Source organism: Meriones unguiculatus, chromosome 18, assembly GCF_030254825.1.
Source record: "Meriones unguiculatus strain TT.TT164.6M chromosome 18, Bangor_MerUng_6.1, whole genome shotgun sequence".
In the NCBI taxonomy this organism is placed as follows: Eukaryota; Metazoa; Chordata; class Mammalia; order Rodentia; family Muridae; genus Meriones; species Meriones unguiculatus.
The window spans coordinates 59,000,183-59,013,680 of record NC_083365.1 but is presented as its reverse complement, the minus strand read 5'-3'; the positions used below and the strand labels follow the sequence as shown (position 1 = coordinate 59,013,680).

The 13,498-nt window shown below is 37.7% G+C and overlaps 1 pseudogene; it reads right to left on the bottom strand.

The window, feature by feature from the left end:
* Positions 1-12,727, bottom strand: part of LOC110541839 (zinc finger RNA-binding protein-like) — a 40,575-nt pseudogene extending 27,848 nt beyond the window's left edge.
* Positions 12,728-13,498: the final 771 nt, after the last annotated feature.

The following is a 13,498-nucleotide window of genomic DNA, read 5'->3' as shown; positions in this document are numbered from 1 at the left end:
AAGAATTATTCCCAGACTCTTCAGTTTGTCCTCAGGCAGACTTTTTTTGACAAGGGCAAAATGCAGCCATGTTCTTTGCCAAAATATCACAAGAATAGTCTCTAGGCCACTTACTAATGTTCTTCTCCTTTGAAACCTCTTGATCTTGGACTCCACAGTTCAACTCACCTGCAGCATCATTATCTTCCATGTTCCTATTAGTACAGCTCATTAAGATCTACTTGACTACTTTCCAAATTCAAAGTCCCAAAGTCTACATTCTCACAAAGGACAGCAATGATATAATAATCTAAAGAAAAGCGATTAATGTTATTAAAGAAATTATAGAATTAAAGAAATTAAAGAAATGGAGAAAAGTTGCATACCTAACTCATCTAGTTTCAAACAGGGAAAACTGAAGACTGGACAAATTTTAGCTTTCTCTGATTCTCTTTGTAAACACTCCACAGAGAGAGAGAGAGAAAGAAAGAGAGACTTGTTTAATGATTTTATTCATGCAAAAATGTCAAGTCATCATTAAATGAACAAGTTAATATTTCCTATATTTTAAATCAAGAATATACTCCATACTAATAGAATATCCACGATAATGGTCTAAGATGTCTGAGAAGTACTCCAATTGGTGCACATGAATAAAGGTAGATGGATTGTATCCACTGACTGGAATACAACATGGTGCAGCCACTATGCAAATTTGTATGGAGAATTCTCAAAAACCTAAAAATAAACCTTCCTTATTATAAGCTATGCCATTACTTGACATATGCCCAAAGGACACAATTTCCTACTTCACAGATATTTGCTCAGCCATGAACATGCAGTTCTAGTCACAATACCTAGGAAGTGGAAACAATCTAAATGCCCTTCTACTGACGAATAGATAATAAAAAATGCTGCAGATATACACAACATAATATTATTTAGCTATAAAGAAAAATTAAATCATAAAATTTGCACATAAATGGATAGGCTTAGAAAATACTATGTTGAGTGAGGTACCTGGGGTTCAGTAAGAGAAACATTACATGTTCTACCTCATTTGTGGTTTATAGATGCAAGTCTTTAGATGTGAATATATAACCTGAAGTAACTACAGAGCTTAGTAAAGTAAAAGGGATCACAGTGGTGGTATTAGTAAAAATGGCCATGCTAACAAAAGCAATCTACAGATTCAGTACAATGCCCATCAAAATACCAACACAATTCTTTACCTTGAAAGAAAAATGTTCAACTTCATATGGAGAAACAAAAAACTCAGAATAGCTAAAACAATTCTATACAATAAAAGAACGTCTGGAGGTATCTGCATCCCTGACTTCAAGCTATAGTACAGAGCAATAGTAGTAAAAACTGCATGGTACTGGCATAGAAATAAAGTGGGTAATCAATGGAATCTAATAAAATATCCAGAAATAAACCCATATACCTATGATCCTTGATTTTTTTTTTGACGGAGACAAAACCATACAATACAAACAAGGCACCTAGTTCAACAAAGGTGTGGTCTAACTGTATGTCTACATGTAGAAAAATATAATTTCATATTTATCATCCTGCATAAAACTCACATCCAAGTGGATCAAAGACCTCAATATAACACCAGGTACATTAAGTCTATTTGAAGAAAAAGTGGGGAAGAGTCTCTGAACTCATTGGCACAGGAGACAACTTCCTGAACAGAACATCAACAGCTGATATTCTAAGATCAACAATTAATAAACAGGACCTATTGCAACTGAAAAACTTTTGTAAGGCAAAGTTGGCTGTCAGTAGAACAAAACTCCCTCATAGATTCTCTCATCTCCTTATTTCTTCCTTCCTTCCTTCTTTCCTTTTTTCCTTTTTTTCATTATTCCTTTCTTTCCTTCTTTCTTTCTTTCCCTTCCTTCCTTCCTTCCTTCCTTCCTTCCTTCCTTCCTTCCTTCCTTCCTTCCTTCCTTCCTTTGTTAAACTATTTCTACTCTATTTTGATGACAGCATTTAAACTATATCTTTTCTATTGCAAGGCACTAACTGTTTTCACCCATAAATACTTATCAAATTGGGGTTGCATATTTAGCTCAGTGGTGGAGTTTTTGCTTAGCAATTTCATTGCCCTGGTTTTGGTTCTCGGCACCAAATAGAGAGGGAGGGAAGGAGGTTGAGAAAGGATAGAGGGAGAAAGAAAGGGAGACAGACAGACAGACAAACAGAGTGAGAGAGAGAGAGAGAATTGGGCCTAATTTATAATGTTTCTTTCCTATCAGTTTGCAGTAATAAGACTTCCAGTATTAAATATTGAAAGACAAAGTAGTATTCTAGAATATTTTCTCTACTCTCCTAAAATTCTGTTTTCTGGGCCCTGTTGGGTCATGTCTGTGTGTGTGTGTGTGTGTGTGTGTGTGTGTGTGTATGTGTGTGTGTGATGGAGGACAGGGTGAAAGATTTCACTCACTAGACACACTAGACAAGAGTACAAAGAAAACATCTTTTTATTTAATTCGCTCCAAAATTACCAGTAGGCATCACAGTGATGGAAAAATATGAACCATAGTAAGATGATTGGTGGCAAGGGTAGAGGTAGGTTAGGTGGTGGTGTGATCTTCTCTATTTCATAGAAGCCCGACAGTAGTGAGTGTGTGAGCAGCTTCACATGAAATTTTCCAAAGTGTCATTCCTGCCATGTAAATAAGGGCAATCCTGACTGGTCAGTGTTCATTCTTGTGCATTAAAGCAAACTGCTTTGCATACAAGTTTTTCTTATACAAATCTTGATTTGAGATTCTGTGCAGCAGTGTGCTATTGAATTACAATGAGTCTGTCAGGCCTTCTGTTCTGTTTGTCCACTGTCTGATCAGAAGTGAGCTGTGGCTTTTCTATTTGGGGCTTACTATTTGGTCCAGGCTTGCCCTGGGCATCCATTTCCTTTCGTGTGTCAATTCTTGCTTCTCTCAACTATTTTTTTTTCCATTTCAGAATTAATCTTTCACCATCCCATTTTCTTTCTGTGACCTTATGATCCATTTTCCAGCATTCATACACAAATGTATTAGAAAAAAAAAAAGTCTAACATTGGCTTTGAAGACATTATTACGGAGTTCCCCACGTAGGGCAACCTTCCAGTGAGGTAACTTATTATAAAAATTACCTAAAAAGGTTAATTGTAAAAGCTTAACTAGAACCTACTAAAATGAATAACATGCTCAAAACACTTGGAAGAATGTCGCTAATTCTAAGAACTGTTAATTTGAAAATACTATAGCATGCCATCTCTGCAAATAAATTATAGTGTTCAAAATTATATAAATTTTTTACACTTGCAAATGATTTGTTTCTCTGAGTGCTAGGATTAAATGTCCTGCCCTTCCCATGATTTTTCTATTTCCTTAGAATCTTATGCAGACTGAGAGCCAACCGCCCAGGAGCTTTCAAAACCAGGACCAGTCACCTGCCTTCTGTAGGTCAACTAAATGACCAAATGACAGTGAAAAGCAGAGGAAGGACCTTTACTCAGTGTAGCCAAATATCAAATGCAACAAAGAACTGCAACAATGTCTCTCCAGCAACAAAGTCTATTTTTGTCATTCTCACATGCAGCTTGAGTTTTAAAAGAGAGTAAGAAATACACATAACTAATCTGTCTTGGTCAGGATGTGGATGTCACTATCAATAACTTACCATGGTCTGGGCTCCATTCTTCCTGCACGGTGGTCAGGCTTGTTGTCAGACGTGTAGGCTTCTTTTCCAGAAGACAAGGCCCCCATATGGCTGAACAAACGGTTTCTTTATTTTTTTTTCTTCCAATACACTTCCAATTTCTCTGGTAATTCCACTTCCTTGGGATTCACTGTTTCCAAATCCAACAGCTAAAAGAGAGGCAAGAATATTTCTTGAGTATCATCACTCCCACACAGTGGTTTATGTAACCTCTCCCTACATGTGTATCTTAGGCTCTCATTCAGAGGACTCTTTCTTTCTTAATCTTCATGCACTGGCATATCTTTAATGAAATCAGCAATTTTTGTTCCATCGTAAACTGATTTGCCCTGAAATTATTTTTAGTTTCTAAGTCAGGAATCCCAATTTTGTCTGAGTAAAGCTCCCTAAAACTACCAAGAACTCCAGGCTGTTGAGGATTGCAGTATCATTCTGCTTCCCTGTCCCCTTACTATAAATAGGCAAATAACTTGAACTGTAGGTTGATCTCACTAAGACCAAAGTAAGGAGAGAATAGTTCAATTAATGGATATGGTCCAGTGTCCCAGTTTGTGAATCCTTTCCTTACATCTGTTTCAGTAATTCTAATTGTAACATACAGCTTTAATAGAGAGGTGGATCGGGTAGTGAAAAACAGTTAATATCATTTTAGATCCTGATGAAAATGATGGTGAATTTAAACTGACTAATCTGGGGCAACTGGGAATAAACACATAAACAAAAAACACAAGCCAGGACTGCACAATTTATCTAGAATATCTGACTAACAAACTCCAAGTATCCTCATGTCTCTGCCTCCTTGACTCTGTGGTGATAAGTGGGCCATACCCAATATTTTATACCCCGACCTATCCTCAAACCCTCTTACATGGAATTTGGATGTCAATGTATAAATTTTAGGATAATATCTAGTCCATAGTATGGGTTCAATTGGGAGAAATTTGAGAAAATTTTGAATTGGAAAGCATTCTGTAAGTGTGGTGTGTAAAAGACTTTGTTGCTGTTATTTTCAGTGTAAAACCACATGACTTGAAATTTGTCTCATCTATCCTTGGTACATATGCATTTCAGTGGTAAATGCATTTACAGTGGTAGGCAACAGATTGAAACTTCCTTATTATGTTTTAATGATTCATTACTCTCATTAAAAGTCAACCCTTCCTGGGCACATTTTCTTGGCCTTACCAAACACTTTCTAATTTTTAAAATTATTTTTCTGTGTATGTGAACACATGTGTACATGTTCACAAATGCACTTGTGTGTATTCTTGCATATGTGTGTATGTACATGTAACACAGAACTAAATCTCTGTGTTCTTCCAAGGCTTGGTATCTTCCTCTATGGCTCTTCATCTTACTTTTTGAGACAGAGTCTTTCATTGTGGTCTGGATCCCAGAAAAATCTAGAATGCCTGTCAATGAGCATCAGTGATCCTCCTGTCCCCGCTCCTCTAATGTGTAAGTACAGTCCAGGCCCACAATGCAATGGAAAGTAAATACACTAAACCATCAGCCTTGAATATGATCTTTGTATTATTTCTGTTGCTCTGATAAAGTACACCAACAAAAATCAATGTAGTGGAGAGAGGCTTTACTCAGCTACGGTTCCACGATACAGTCCGCTATTGTTGGAGGTCAAGGCACTAAGGAGCCTGCTCATATCAAAGTCAAGAGCAGAGAGAAATGAATAAATGCATGTTTAGCACTCAGCTAGCTTTCTCTTCTTTCATACAGTCCAAAGCCTCACCCTAGGGAATTGTACTATCCACTGTGGGTTGGAACTTCCCACATCAATCAATTTAATGAAGACAATCCCACCTACATGCCCATGAGACAACAGTAGCTTGACAGTTCTTCACTGAGGTTCTCTTCTTGGGTGACTTCATACTGTAGATTAATTTCCAGAAAACACATTACTATCCCTGATATTTCTACATGTATTATAATGGTATCAAAATCTAACCTTAACACTAATTATAAATGTCCCTAAACAGATTATCTGCTAAATGCTAATAAATAATGATCATGTTAAATCTATGTGAGAAAACTTGCTATGGCTGTTATGGTTATAACAAAAATGAAATTGAAAAAAAATCTTGTTTTCTCTTCCACTTATCTTTAATTTGTGTGGAGACACCACTTGCTACTCAATATGCATCACTAAGGAGCACTCTCCATTGTCTGGATATTTCATGTAATTATATTAAGTTTAGAAAGATTCCAGACATGTTACTCTAAAGATGTTGGATTTGTGATTACATTTTAAATTTTCACCAAGTCCAGAGTCATCATTTTTATATAGTATCTGTTTCAGTTATTTTTTCCATTTCTGTTACAAAATGCACAACAAAATCATCTGAAAAAAGAGACAATTTACTTTATGTCGTAGTTTGAAGACACAGCCCATCATGACTGAGAAGGTGTGGCAGCAGAAATATGAGTCAGCTAGTCACATTGCATTTTCAGTCAAGAAGCAGTGAAGTGGATGCTGGTGTTCAGCTCACTTTCCATTCTCCTTTTTAATCATCCTTGGATCCCAAGACATGGAATAGGTCTACTTATATTCAAGGTGATCTTTACATCTCAAGTAAACTAATCCAAAAACTCCTTAACAGAAAAGTGCAGAAATTTTTCTCCTTAGTGAGACTTGATCTTGTCAAGTTGACAATCACAGCTTACCATCACAGTATACATTCTCTACACACAAAATGCTTCTTTGTTTCACAGTCTCATAGACTGAAAAACTAACTCCTTTATCCTATCTCTGTAATGAACTAAATCTCTGTGTTCTTCCGTGGCTATTATGCTGACATTGTGACCAAACATGATGCATTCACACATTGGATATTTGAGAAGTAATTAGGTTCAGATGAAATGAAGTCATGAAAGTAGAAATACAGTGAATGAGATTAAAAAGAAATCTGAAAGACATCTTTTTTTTTTTTTTAACCACATGAGGATAAATGAGAAGTGAACAGTCTCCAACCAAGAATATCTTCACTTGGATTCACTATGGCCATGGTTTTTATATGGATCCTGCTTATCAAACTTAAGATCTTTTGTTTAGCCACTCCTATCACTATCTCTTATCAAGGATAATGTGGTTATACTGTGGCCCTCATGTTTATTTCCCACAGCCATTCTATTTCCAAGGTGGGTCTTATGGTCTACCTATTTCTATTGTGACAAGTTTTTGAGTGGTGTGTAACTTCATCTTACATTCATTTGTTCTCTCTGCTTTGTCTTTTAGGTTAAGGATGTGATGTCTCAACTTTTTGCTCCAGCCAACCTCCTTGCCACCTGGTGCCATAGGCCAAATCAAACTCCTCTTTAAAGTAGCCTTTGGTTGTGGTGCTCTGTCACAGCAACAGAAAGGTAACTAGCACAGGGGCATGTACATAGCCACGCCCAGCTCTTTTACACAGGTACTGGGATTCTAAATTCAGATCAATGATGCTTTTGCAGCAAACCCTCCTCTTCACTGAGCAATCTTCTCACTCCCTGTTTCAGGACATACTCTTTCTGTGACAATGTATTTCTTTCCCTGTATAAGTGTGGCCTGTTTATATGTATGTGTGTATGTGTGTACGTATGTGTGTAAGTATGCATATTACATATGTTCCTGTCACCTGAACAGACCAGAAATTGGCATCAGAACCCATAGAACTAGAGTTACAAATCTTTTTGATCTGTCCAATGGATATTGGGAACTAAGCTAAGACTCTCTGCAAGAGCAGTATATGCTCTTAACTGTTGAACTTTCCTTCTAGCTCCCCGCCTCCCACTAGGAGACCATGAATGAGCTTAATAGGTTGAGGAGAGAGGTTCAGTCACTCAAAGCTTCTTAATGACCTCAATATGGAATAAAAGAATATATTTAGCAATTTCTAGTAATAACACAAAATTTGGACATGTGATCCACAGTACATTGTTTAGAGTATAATGGGAACTGGACCATTCTTACCATCAGGGAGTGGAGGCTCATGAGATTCAGAAGGTAAACAAATGTTTGGCTGTCTGAGAAAGTGAAAAGTTGGGAGATGCTCTGAGATTCTACCCCAGCTTTATATAAGAAGTGAACAGCTGCAGGGGAGGAGACTCTCATTACCCCTGCTTCAGAGATATAGTTCTCACCCGTCCTACAAGCTAGGGTGGCTTTGGTGATGGTTTTTATGAGTCCTCACCCAGTCTGGTTGGGCTTTTTAGTAATATTGATTTTTTTTTAAATCATTTTTTGCCCTATAAGTAAACTCTCACCCACACACTTGTTAGTAATACTGATATAAAGCCATTGGTTGAAGTTGGGCCTAGGTGCAGTCATTGCTTTGCTCTATCATAGTTTCCTTTTCTGGGGTGAGAAAGTATGTGGGTTACAGCACCCTGGGAAAAGTCTCTCACACAACATAAATGTATTTTTGTCTCACTTTTAAAGTACCAAATTTGCTATTTAAAATTTTTCCTAACAAGTAGAAACAAAAATATTATTAGTTCACATTGTTGAATTAATGTTGTAATTAAATATTGACAGGGGTAGCGTTATAACAGTAATTGCTTCATTAATTGTCTAATGTTATTTGAAAGACACCGGAGAGAAGAGAAAAAGTGGGGAAATTCAGAAATATTTTCAGCTTACACTTTGTTTGGCGCTTGCTGTAACTGTCTCCCACAAAGGACCCTCACTACATTGAGTAGGGGCAAGATCGGAGGCTTGGCAGACCAGCCTACTTCCTGTTGACTGTTTGCTTTTGGAATGTGCATGCAAGGTGACTCACCAGCCTCTTGATCCTGCTCCTAAGGGCCAGGCCTGACCTGTCTGATGCACTGTCTTCACTATGATTAGTGTCTGTACTCTGGAAGTGTGAGCCAACCTAAACCTTTTCTCTCTCAACTTACTTTTATCACAGTAATAGGAATATGACTAAGCTGGAATGCTCCATTTTACATATGTCATAAAAAAGTATCTTTTATGGAAATCTAAGGCCCAGTGGGCTGTCTGGTTATCAATAGACCATTCTATGAATATAGCAAGCAGAATTATACCCAACAACATTAAAAATATGCACATTGTTATCTCTAGAAACTAAGTACATGAAAGTCCTGTCACAAAATGGAAGTCACGAGGTTACTTAAGTTACAAACTCTGAGATAGGAGGATTATCCTGTATTATCCCCATGAAATCATAGATGAGGTCAATTACTGAGGCTTTACCCTGGATTTATTCTATCAGAAGTAGTGGAAGGGTCTGGAAGAAGAACTTTCCAACCATTGCTGGAGACACAGACAAAGATGAGCTTCCTGTTCTAGGAGCTCGATACAACCTGCTAGAGAAAGGAACTTAAATATATCCAAAATAAGAAAACCTGCAAGGGCTTCTTCCTTATTTTCTGGTATGAATCAAAGCCTCTTAGCTTCAGCATTATGGAGGAGGCTGCTTTGATTTGCTGTTTGTGGTCTTCTGGTCCATTTATGTGGGTCCTGGAAATTAAACTCTGAAGAACTAAGTAATTTATACGTTACCTCATTCACATGTATTTTATTTATCTTGTGTAATTTCTGTCTTTGGCTCACAGGCTTAGCCATGTATGTATTAGACATAATAAAATTGAAATCACAGAATCCGAGGCAGGCATGTCACTGATGAGCGCATTGCCACACTTTTTCCCTACTTGATGAGAATACATACTCTACTGATAGAGAAGCAAATCTTTCCAACTCTGTTGTTTTGGGGAGTGTCCTGTAATTTCATGTGTTAAAAGTCTGGGATATGCCCATGAACAGACTTTGAAAGGTGATCCTCAATGGAAGACTTACCATCATGTGAAATTGTTACCTAGAAGCAGAAATTAAGACCCAAACCTCTCCTATTTCCTTTCACTCCTTGACTTCTCTGATGGTCTCTGTTTTTCTTACTTCGTGCTCAACACCACAAATTTGCTGCATCATCACAAACTCAAAGACAGAAACGAAGGCCAAGTAACTATGGCTGGATTCTATGAAATAAACCTTTTCTTTCTGTGTGCACCAGACTTCAGGTAGCTTCTCATAATGGTTGAAACCTGGCAAGAACAGGCAAAAAACAGAATACCATGATTAGGATGACTGTTCTCCATGTAGCCATATATTAAAGCTCTGTTTTTTTCCCTAGAGTACTATTGGAATATGGTAGGAAAATGTTATATTGCTGAAAGGGGTCATTGTGCCCCTGAGCACTCCCATTCTTTCTCTGCTTCCAAGCCTCTATGAGATTAACATGCATGCTTTATCATGTACTTCTTTTCATGCTTGATGCCTCACTGTAAGCTGGAAGGCCATAGATTCTGATGGCCAAAAAATAAATATTATATTTCTTATGTAATTTTTTTTCACAATTTATTCATTATATATATATATATATTTTTTCAATGCAGTTTATTCAGGAACCTTGAACAATCATCTGACCCTGGGGAAAACCAGCCCACAGCTTAAATAGCCTCTGGGTAGCCAACCCCAGCGTGCCATGTGGGCAATGCAGATAGGTCCACATACATGGAAGCAAGCCAGATCTTATATTTATAAATGACAGGCAGCTTGAGAATGGAGCCATCCACAGATTTAATCAGGGACAAATCAAGAGCTAGATCTTGCAGATTTCTGAAATTTGATGTAAAGAGAGAGGCTTTTACTCAGCGTGAGATAAGAATCCAGTGAGGCTTTGCATTGAGAAAGAAAATAAATTGACCTGAAACCAATACTTCCCTTTCTCTAGAAGGGAGACAGGAAATACAAAGACGATTAGTGAAGAAACTACTAGAATCATCCAAGACAATGACAATGACAGTTTAGATGAGGGAGGTGTGGAATGCTGTGGATTGTTTTAATTTCGAGGCTCTGCTAGTGGGAACATCCAATAAATTTGCTGACAGATTGACTGTGCTGTGAGACCAACAGTTGAATGAAATCAGATGAAGATGGAGGCTTCCTTAAAAAACACAACCCAAGCATAATCATAAAAACTAGCAAACAAGCAAACATGAGACAGAATCTTACAAAAGAACATTTGACCACTGTTAAATGCAAGCTGTCAAGGTCATAAGATAACAAGGTAAGCCTGAGGAGCAAGGAAAGCCAAGGAGACTATAATAGGAGGAGTTCTGGATTTAATAATAAAAATATAATAAAAAATTCTTCACTGTTACCAGCAGTGAAGAATTTAGCATAATTAACTTCTGCTGAAGGCCTTTCTTCTCTCTCCAGGCAAAAATGTATAATATTTTAACAAAAGTACCAGAAATCCTATTTACCAAGGAAGGCAGTGAATGAAAAACGTCATACAACCCTGTAGCTTTTGGTTTTGCCTTATCAGACTGCAACTATACTGAAAGCGTTTCTAAAGCCACTGTCTGATCTCACTTATAAAAAGATAGAGAAAAGAAAGTCAAGCATGCTTTCTTAGTAAACTTCTGCAATATAACTTGAGAGTCACCAAAGTTTCCTGTGTAGCTAACAATAAGACAATTAATTAGACAACTCCCTGAGGAACCAGTACCCACACTTGGGTATGCCTCATTTTTCCCCTGGAAAGCAAATACACACACTTAATTGTGTCTTCCTTTTTGAGCACTCTTATTCTCTCTTAACTTTCATGTTTAAGCCTATTAAAATATCTCTTAAATCACAGCTTTGTTTCACAAACTAGCTAGTCCTAATATTTTCATTGTCCAAGCCTTGATTCCCTGTCTGGTCTAAATTGAGGTCCCTGGGAATTTAGGATGACTCCTAAGGCTGCCAAAAGGTGATAAATATAGAGCTGTGTTTGTCATCTCACCACTGACAATAGATCAGTAGAGTGTTAAGTTCAACATGTCAGTAGACCAGTTTCTACTAAATGAAACCTTTTCTGAGTAATAAATGGCAGTTTTTGCTGTTACCATACACGATAAAAAAAAAAAAAAAAGAGTACACTCTGAAGCCTGTATCCCATCAGAAGGCCATCGCTCTGATGGTAGCAGTTCCATTTTCATGACTATATTCCACAGTTTATTAGAATTTCAACATGTGCATTTAGAGTTGACATGCACCTTTAATGTGCAGTTTAAATGTAATAGTATGCAGTGAAATGGAAAATGAGATCTTTCCTTCATGGAAACAGAAGTTGCCATGCAACCTGCTAAAGGAGGAATAGAATCAATAGTCCTCCGCAGCTGTTATGCTTATGAACTATGCCAATGACAAAAATGGCAAGATATCCCTAAAGGTGGAATAGGTGCATATTTGGCAGCAACCAACAGCTAATTAGACTTAAGTTCAACTGAAGGGAAATCATATATGCTAAAGGAAACCTAACTAACTAACTATCCAGGATCGTAAAGAAAACCTACAACCACCATTTTACCACACCAGCCTAATCCCTAAATGCATTCTAAAATGTATCCTGAAAAAGTGGATCTCACTTCCTATCTGAGGAGCTCTTTAGAATAGCCTGACACCACTGCAGAAAACCACACTAGTCAAAATAAATATAAACTCATGGTAGGGTTCCCCAGTTCAATAGATGCCTCTACAATAACTCCTACACCTCAGGCTCCAGGGAAATCTGTCAAGTCCATAGTTTGTGCTAATAGATCACCTGCTCAGATAAGTCCTGGATCTGAAATCTGCTTTAGATGCTCTCACCTGAACCCTAGCTGTCATTCTTTTGTCCAATGAGGAGACACATGGGATGAAACATGAAAATTACACACTTCTCCAGATTGTCATCCTTACCTGTGTATTTAAATATTTGACACATTCCTGAGCATCTATAATCACCACCCCCCTCTGTGTGTGTGTCTACCTAATCAGAAATCCAGCATTACATATTGGAGAGTAAGTTCCTCATAACCACAAATATACATTGCCAATTTTACAGCCATCCTAACAAATAACAAGAACTGCTGTAAGCACTGGAGTAAGCTGTTTGTCAGCATAGGTGAATTCTAGGAGAGGAAAGTTGTCTAGGCCGGTTAACCTACCTGCAGTGCCTTTGGGATTGAGGCTATACTCTTTATTCATCATGCCACCTCTAGAACTCAAGGTCTTAGGATTCTTGAGAAAATTGAATGAATGGCACAGAACTCTCAGAATATTTTCATTACAGTCTGAGAGCCTGGGTAGTTAGCTCGGTCTTTGAAGTGCCTTACAAACAGTAGAACCTGATTGGCAGCACAAAAGTGTAATCCCAATGCAAGGGAGCTAGAGGCAGTTAGGTTTCTGGAGCTGGCTGGTCAGCCAGCCAAGCCTAGCCATTTGCTCCCTTCCTTATGAGTAAACCTTTATCAGAAAATATGGTTGATGGCTTCTGAGAAATGGCACACAGTGTTGATTTCTGTTCTCTACATGTTAGAGCAGGCATGTGTTCCTTCACACACTGCCAAATATACATATGCATGCATGTTGTATAGCAGTTTCCTCTAGAATTAAAACCTTCCATTTTGGCAAAGAGCTCTTTAAGACACCTCAAAAGGACACTCACTAACATCTTGAACTGCCTGCAGGGTGTTTAAATGTTCCAGATTTCTAACTTTTGTGACCTGTCACACATGCTAAGGTGTACCTTGGTGATTCAACTGTATTTGAGTTATTTCTGGTACAATAAGTAACCCCTCATCTAGATTTCTGTAAGTAACATCAGTAAAACTTATTGGTTCACAAGTTGGTTTTTGGTATTATCTGTACTTTAGTCTGTCATGGGCTACCTTTCTTGCATTGGAAGACATGTGTTTTGTATCTCTCCAGGGTTGTCTCACAACACACCCAAAAATTAAAAGTTAGTTTGAGGAAAAT